This window comes from Myotis davidii, unplaced genomic scaffold (assembly GCF_000327345.1).
Source record: "Myotis davidii unplaced genomic scaffold, ASM32734v1 scaffold265, whole genome shotgun sequence".
Taxonomy (NCBI): domain Eukaryota; kingdom Metazoa; phylum Chordata; class Mammalia; order Chiroptera; family Vespertilionidae; genus Myotis; species Myotis davidii.
Genome location: NW_006296627.1, coordinates 3,473,679 through 3,482,465, shown reverse-complemented (window position 1 = coordinate 3,482,465; position 8,787 = coordinate 3,473,679).

The window sequence follows — 8,787 nt, the reverse complement described above, 5'->3', positions numbered from 1 at the left end:
CTTTCCCTAGCCCTCTGGTCCTCACTCTGTGATACCCACACTCCAGGGACTTCCTGCTTCCTAGTTATGGGCAGGTGGAGGATGCCTTCTGGTCACCTTATCACCTTCGGGGAAGGAAAGACTTCAGTGGACTGAGCTGGTCATCTGAACCTTACTTGGATGGTCTTGTTCCAGGGCCAAACTGTGAAGGTTGTGGGTTTCATTAAGAGCAATACGTGCTCCAGTCTTTTCTCTCTTAGGTCTGGTTTTTCACCTGACAAATAATTGAATGACAAACAGGGAAACTTGTCTCTGAGAAGCCCCGGTTTTCTAGAAGGACCCCTCTCCTTTTCATAATAACAGGAATTAATTTATCTGATCAATGTGCTGCCACCTTGAGCCCCTTCCTTTTTCTCTCTCTGAAATGGAATCTGGAGCAGAAACAATAATAACACCTAAGTTTGTTACAGCTGATTCCTGCGGGCGGCGATGCCCCAAAGCCCACTCACCATTTCCTGCCTCTGAGACCCCTGGGAGCTGCCTCTTGCTATTTCCCCAGCCTGTTCTTCAGCTCCCCCCCCCCAGTTCTCTGAGTAGCCCTGGACTCTTCCAATCACCTTCTTCTGTATAAGTTGCCTGGAGTCTGTATTTTTTGCTTGAATCAGAGAAGCCTACATGCTACTGTGGGTATTTCTCTCTGTCCAAGAAGAAGGGTCAGGGGAGCAATTAGCCAGTTCCAGAGAGTGAGTCCAGCCACTACAGCTGCACGCCTCCCCGAGCGCTGGGATTCCAAAGAGCCGGGTGGGAGAAGCGAACAGGGCAGGGTAGCAGGATGTGTAAATACTGGTGTGTTTGCAGAAGGGCTGCCATCTGGTGGATGTGGGTCAAGGTTGGCTTCTTTCTTTGGGTCTTTGCTGTAAACCTGGCAGAGGGGACGTGGTGGTGTGAGATGGGCTGGTGTGAATGCCTGGGAACTTGACATTGGTTTAATTTTACAAACATCTTCTAATGCTCTTTATGTCTGACCCTCCCCTGTGCTCCTTCCCCTCTACTGGGTTCCCTTTTCAGTTTAGATGGTTCATGGGACACCTTACGCTGGCATGTTGATGGCCTTTTTGCCATTAGTGGGTTTTGAATGGTCTGAAATGAACATAAAGAACCCAAGTTTAACATATAGATTATATGCACGAATAACTGAATACAAAAATAAACTGAGTTAATTACAATTCTAGAGCCACAAAATCCATAATAAGAAATCCTTTTGCTAACTTTATGCTTTTTCCTGTCCCTTGTAGTATAGCATAGCAAATAAAACCTTACCCTCTAGAGTCAGCTATGTTCAAGTCCTGGGTCCACCACTTTTCAATTTTTGTGGCCATGGCAAATCACTTATCCTCTTTGGAATATAACAGAGAATGGTGATAATATATTAGTATAGTGTGTCCCATATTCGTATTCTTTATTTAATTTAGTTTAATTTTTTCTGCTCTGCTCTCCCAATGATTCCCACATCTCTTCTTGTCACTGGGCACATTCTTCATCATTGCACTAACTGTATCAGTTAGCTATTGCTGTGTAACAAACTCTTCAAAATTTAGATTACAAGTATGTGGCTCAATTAGGCAGTTCAACTGATCTTGGCTGGGCTTTCTCACACGTTTTGTGGTCTCACATGTAGGTTGGTTAGGATGGGTTCAGCGGGGATAACTAAGCTCTCCTCCATAAAGTCTCTTACCTTTCAATAGTCCAACCTGGGCTTGTTCTTATGGAATAAGGGCAGAAGTCTGAAAGAGCAAAAATAACAAGGCCTCTGCTTTATTTATTCTATTGGTCAAAGCAAGTCCCTAGCCCAGTCCAGAGTCAGGGTTGGGGAAGACTACAAAGTTACAGGGCAAAAGGTGTAAACACAGGCAGAGTCAATAATGGGGCCCATTAATACAACTAAATCTATCCTGCACACTGCAATGTAACTTGGTTACTTCTCTTTCTCTCCAACCAGACTCTCTCTTATTCACCACTGTGTCCAGGTACCTAGGCCCAGAGCTTGGCACATAGTAGGTGTTCAATGAAGGTTTGTTGACTGACTAAATGAAGAGCTGGGCTGTAGGCTATGGCACGCTGGAGAAGCAACTGCATGGCTGACTCCTGTAAGAGATGACCCAGTCTAGATGAGAACCATCATATGTCTAGATGAGGACCATCATATGCCGTCATTCACCGAGGTTTGGTTTCAGCCTTCTCCATAGCCTAACTCTTCTATTTAACCTCTGTTTCAGCCTTTGGAAGGTCAAATAGCTGAATGCCTATTTTGATGTCATTCCTGACATCCCTGAAATTGTACAAAATCTTGTGATTAGGAGAGGGACATCATATTTAACCAATCAGGACTACAAATAAGGCAGGCAATTTGAATTTATTATTAATATCTGAACATTTTTATTTTACATTTTTGAACATTTTTAAACATGAGTAAGCATTGTAGAAGTAATTTGAACTGTAAAATCTCCCTTTGTGCTTTAAATATTAAAATATTTCAAAAAAATTATTTCAATCACTTGATGAATACATATTATTATTCCAGGCTAAAATGGTACAATAATTAGTGATAACGAAAAGCTGTTAATTTTATGTACAAAAGTAATTTCTAGGTTTCACATCTTTAAATAAGTAGGAAAATAGACTGACAGCTCATATGGATGTTAAGAATGTTAGCCAGATAACTTTAGGAAGGACATTTTATTTTGTTGGAACCAGTAAATGTTTAAGCAAATTTAAATAAGAGTACTAGGCAGAATAATGGAGCTTCAATTATCTTTTATAATTCAAATCTGTATAGAATTGTTTGGTGGAAGAGTACATTAAACCAAATAACTTTTAAGAACTGTATTTAACTTGTAATTATTTAATTCCATTTAAACCATTAATCTTTCATGAAAATATGTGTTTGGGAATTATTCCTATCTTGTGGGACCAATTAAAAGCAAAATGTCTGTTTTGCCACCTCAAAATTTTACCAGGAAGAAAAATTCTGATGTCAAGTACAACACAACCCAACCCATGATAAATTGACCCATGATAAAGAATATAACAGTATGAAGGAAAAGGAGAGGTGGTCAGAAGTAAAGAGGAATCCCCTCTTTTATAGATATCTTGCTTTTGCACCAAACCCCAGTTGAAAACGAGACGTCTTAATACGGCAAGTGTGCAGCCCCTAACTGGGGGAGCGATGTAACTGCTGAGGGTAAGAGACAGTAGAATTCCTGCACATATGCCACACTTCTCTAAAGTTAGGTTTAGTAAGGGGTACATTACATACAGAAAAATGTCATTTTGGGGTACCCTAGTCTGTGGATTTTGACAACTGGGGACTGAGCCTGCAACCCAGTGCCCTTTGACCAGAATCAACTCAGGATCCTTTGGTCCACAGGCCGACGCTCTATCCACTGAGCAAACCGGCCAGGGCATGTTTGACTTTTTAAGAGACTGACAATTTGGTTCCTAACTTGTTTGTATCCATCAGAGATCCTGAGAGTTCCCGCTGTTCTTCGTCCTTAAAATACTTGGTACGGTCACTTTAAAAATGTTTATTCACTCTAATAAATGTGTAGTGATCTGTTATTGTGGTTTTAATTTTGCATTCCTGTAATGGCTAATGATGTCATCTTTTTATGTGCCTAAGTGCTATTCATATTTCTCCTTTGGTGAAGTGTTGCTCCCATGTTTGCTCTTTGTTATGGAGCTGTGAGAGTTCTCTATATATCTAGATAAAAATCCTTTATGGGTAGGATTCAGGTCAAGGGCAGGTTCGATCCTTGGTGCGTGCAGGAGGCAACCAATCGATGTGTCTCTCTCACATTGATGTTTCTCTCTCTCTGTCTTTCCCCTTCCCTTCTACTCTCTCTATATAAAAAAAAAAAAAAATCAATGAAAAAAGTGTCCTCAGGTAAGGATTTAGCAACAATAAAATCATAAGAAAAAAATTTACATAACAAGTATTTTCTTCCAGTCTTTAGCTTGTGTTCATATTCTCATAACAGCATCTATTGGAAATGCAGATGTTTTACATTTTTATAGTCTAATTTATTATTTTTATTTTATTATTTATGATTTTGGATCCTATTTAAAAAATCATTGCCTAACTCAAATCACATATTTTTTCCCCCATGTTCTCATCTAGAAGTTTAGGGTTTACAGTTTTCTATTTAGATCTATAACCCATTTTGAGTTAATTTTGTATATGGCAATAGGTATGAGTCACTGTTCCTTTTTTTTTTTTTTTAAATAGGTATGTTGAAAAGTTACGGCAGCATTTGTTGAAAATAATATTCTTTCTCCTTTGAATTACCTTGGCACCTTTCTTGAAAACCAATTGACCACATATTTCTGAACTCTATTCTGTCCTATTGATCTGAATATCTATCCTTTCATCGATATTATATTAACTCTTAAAAATCAGGCATGGTGAGTCCTCCATTGTGATTAGCCCATGTCCTTTGCTTTTCCATATAAATTTGACAATCAGCTTGCCAAAAAAACTTGCCAGAGTTTTGTTGAAATTGTATTCAATATGTAGATCAATTTGGAAGGAATTGTCATCTTAACGTTTTAAGTCTTTTGAACCATGAATGTCACCTATCTCTCCATTTACATAGGTCTTTGTCTCATCAATGTTTTGTAGTTTTTAGCATACGAACCTCACATATATTTTGTTAGGTTCATCCCTACTTTTTTTTTCAGGTTGTCTGCTGCAATTGTAAATGGTGCTTAGAAAACCTTAATATCTATCTGTTTTTTTTTCTTTATATGGAATACAATTGATTTTTGTATATTGATTTTATATTCTGCAACCTTGCTTAACTCACTTATAAGCTCGAATAGCTTTTTAAAAGTTTTTTCGTGATATAAATCACATACTATATCACTTACCCACTTAAAGTATGCAATTCAGTGGTTTTCAGTATATTCAGAGCTGTGCACCATTACCACAATCATTTTAGAACATTTTCATCAATCACCCTCGCAATAACCCCTCATATCCCTTAACACACTCTTCTCATTTCCCCAAACCCTCAGTCCTAGGCAAACAATAATCTACCATCTGACTGTATATGTTTGCCATTTCTGGATATTTCATATAAATGGGTTCATACAATATGTGGTATTTTGTGATTGACTTTTTCCCCCCCTGACCATGATGTTTTAAAAATTCATTCATTTTGTAGCATGTGTCAGCATTTATTTTTTTTAAAAAAATGTTTTTATTGATTTCAGAGAGAGGAAGGGAGAGGGAGAGATAGAAACACCGATGATGAGAGAGAATTATTGATTGGTCGCCTCCTGCACGTCCCCCACTGGGGATTGGGCTGCAAACAGGGCATATGCTGTGACCGGAAATTGAATCAAACCGAACTGTGACCTCATAGTTCATGGGCTGGTGCTGAACCACTGAGCAACACCAGCTGGGCAGCATTTAATTTATTTTAAATGGCTGTGTATTAGAGTTCTCTAGAAAAAAACCCCAGAAATTATAGATATCTAGATCTACCTACGTATCTACATGAGAGGAGACATTATGATACATTGGCTCATGAGATTATGGAGGCTGAGAAGTCCCATGATCTGCAACCTGGAAACATAGAGCTGGCAGTGTAACCCAGTCTGAGTCTGAAGTGCTGAGAATCAGGGGAGCTGATGGTGTCAACCCAAGTCGGTGGGCAGGAGATGTCTCAGCTCAAGTCCTGAGGCAGAATAAAAAGGGGGGGTTTCTCCTTCCCCCATCTTTTGTTCTATTCAGGCCTTCAATGGGTTGGATGATGCCCAGGAACCTTGGGGAGGATAATTCACTTTACTGAGTCCACTGATTCAAATGCTAATCTCATCTGGAGATACCCTCACTGACATGCCCAGAAATAATGTTTAATTGGGTACCTGTGGCCAGTCAAGTTGACATAAAATGAACTATCACAGGTTGAATAATATTTCAGTGTTTGATACTCTACATTTCTCTTAGCCATTAATCAGTTAATGGGTAGTGTGCTGTTTCCACTTCTTAAATATCCTATGTGATATATGCAAATTGACCGAATGGTGGAATGACAGGTCACTATGATGCACACTGACCACCAGGGGGCAGATGCTCAACGCAGGAGCTGCCTTCAGCCTGCAGGCCCCAGACCAGCCAAGGCAGGTGCCAGTGGGAGCCCCCCAATTGCCCCGCCAGTTGCCCCACAGATTGGCCCTGATCACCGGCCAGGCCTAGGGACCCTACCCATGCATGAATTTTGTGCACAAGGCCTCCAGTTATAAATAATGCTCTATAAATGTTCAAATTTTTGTGTGAACATGTTTCAATTTCCACAGTCATTGGGGTGGAGTGTTCTATGTAAGTCACTTATATCTAGTTGGCATATATAGTTTTAAGTCCTTTGTTTCCTTTGTGACCTTCTGTCCAGTGGCTCTATCCATTATTGATAGTGGGATATTGAAGTCTCCAGCTATTATTGTAGAATTGATGTTGAGAAGCAAGCTGACTATTGGAAAAAAAAATAATTTGGTTGAACAATGAGATATAGCATCTTACCTCCTAGAAGAAAACAATGTAAAAAGCGGACACTATAAAATGTTTTCGAACATAGGAGCAACTGGAATTCTCATACAGTGCTGGGGGAAAGTAGGTGGAGTCACTTTGGAAAACAGGTTGGCAGTTTCTTATACAGTTAAACATACATTTCCCCCATGGCCTAGCAATCTCATTGTTAGGTATTCACCCAAGAGAAATGAAGAATAATATTCAAGCTAAAACTTAGGCAAAAATATTCGTAGAAGCCTTATTCATAGTAGTAAAAATTTGGAGACAATGCAAATGTCTATCAAGAGATGAATGAACAAACACGGTATGGTATTTTCAGGCCATGGAATACCACTCAATAAAAATGAAAGAACTGCTTGGTTCCAATAGCAAGATGGATGACACTCGAACACATCTTAACGAGTGAAAGAACATAGACACAGACGAGTGCATACTGCATGACTCCATTTATTTGAAATTGATTCATTCATATATTTAATATATATGTATATATTTTATTGGTTTCAGAGAGGGGAGGGAGAGGGAGAGAGAGATAGAAACATCAATGATGAGAGAGAATCATTGATCGGCTGCCTCTTGCATGCCCCACACAGGGGATCAAGCCTGCAACTCGGGCATGTGCCCTGACTGGGATTCGAACCATGACTTCCTGGTTCATAGGTCGATGCTCAACCACTGAGCCACGCCGGCCAGCCTATTTGAAATTCTTGAATAGATTCTGGTTATAGAGAGCAAATCATTGGTGGACTGGGGGTGGGTGGGTTGATTACAAAGAGACACAAAAGAACTTTCTGGGGTGATGGAAATGTCCGGTCTCTCATCAATGTCAACATCAGTCATTACTTGATTGTATGGTTGTTATACGGGTAAACACTAAGCTTAAAAATCTGTGCATTTCATTGTATGCAATTATATGTCAATAAAGCTGACACCAAAAAAGTTGGTTGAAACAGTAATTCAAATGTTATTTTTATGAACCATGGGTGGCCCTGAAACTTCTAAGATTTTAGCTTTTACTGTCATCTCTTTACTCTCCATCTGGACGTCCATGTTTCTGGGCTTTTATTTTCCAAATAACTTTCCAGCAACTATGTGTTTGTCTGACAAAATTGTAACAAATTTTAAAGCTTTTTTTTTTCTCTCTAGGTTTCAAGTGAATCAACGGAAAGGAATTTGGTTGGAAATGAATGTTTACAGCCATTAGTTCATGTCTTGAGCAGATTCTTGCACCCTGGGGAGATTTTGTAATTTCCATATGCATTTGGAAAGCAATTTTTTCTGCTTTCTAGGTTGTTTCATTTTAAAAATTCATTTTCAGTCATCCATGTCCACTTTACCTATTTAGCTATGTTTTTACAAATTCCACAGAATATTTCTAGTCTCAGAGAGGCAGACAAAATTGACACTTCACAGAAACAGTGCCAAACAAACAGAGCAAGGCAGAATGGACTGAAAATAGATTGGGACATTAAATTAAAAAAAAATCCAACGTCTAAAAGAGGGCTATAAAAATGCAAAAATGTTGCAACACAAACGCATAAAACATGATTTCATAACGTCCCCAAATTCTGTCACTAGCTTGCTATGTGACCTTGGGCCAATTTAACCTCTTTCAGCCTCATTTCCTGGTCTGAAACGTGGGAGCTCATAATAGAACCTACCTCATGGATTACCACCAGGATTAAATGAGGTAATTCGCGCGAAAGCCTAGAGCCAGGGCCTGGCATATAATGAACTAATACGTATTTGAAGTTATTATTACCTCGTTGGTGCTTAATTACACTGAAAAAACAAAACAGTGAGTGGACATGCTCTCCACCTTTCTGGTCATTTCACGGGGGGCGGGACTGAGGGTGTGGTTGGCGGCTGGCTGGTGGCTTGGAAGGTGACTTGTTCTCTGCTGGGAAGGGACGAGGAAGGGCCGTGCAGGGCTGAGGAAGCTCAGAGGCTGAACTCTGAAAGAGCTTTAGATCTGAGTGTCTCACGTTCTGAATTCATTCATTTAGCTCCTCAACAAACATGCTGATTCTCAGGGTCCCACAAGCAGGTCAGGGATCTTGCTCACAGGCTAGTGGGGGGATGGCACCCAGGTGGGTGAGCCTCACTTAGTCCTCAGGTGGCAGAGAAGGCCCAGAGGCTGAAAGTGACTTGAAATGGACCTGGGGGAAGCCGCTGGGACCTGCCCTGGGTCCCCAGGCTGAGGAACTCCTCCTGCCCCC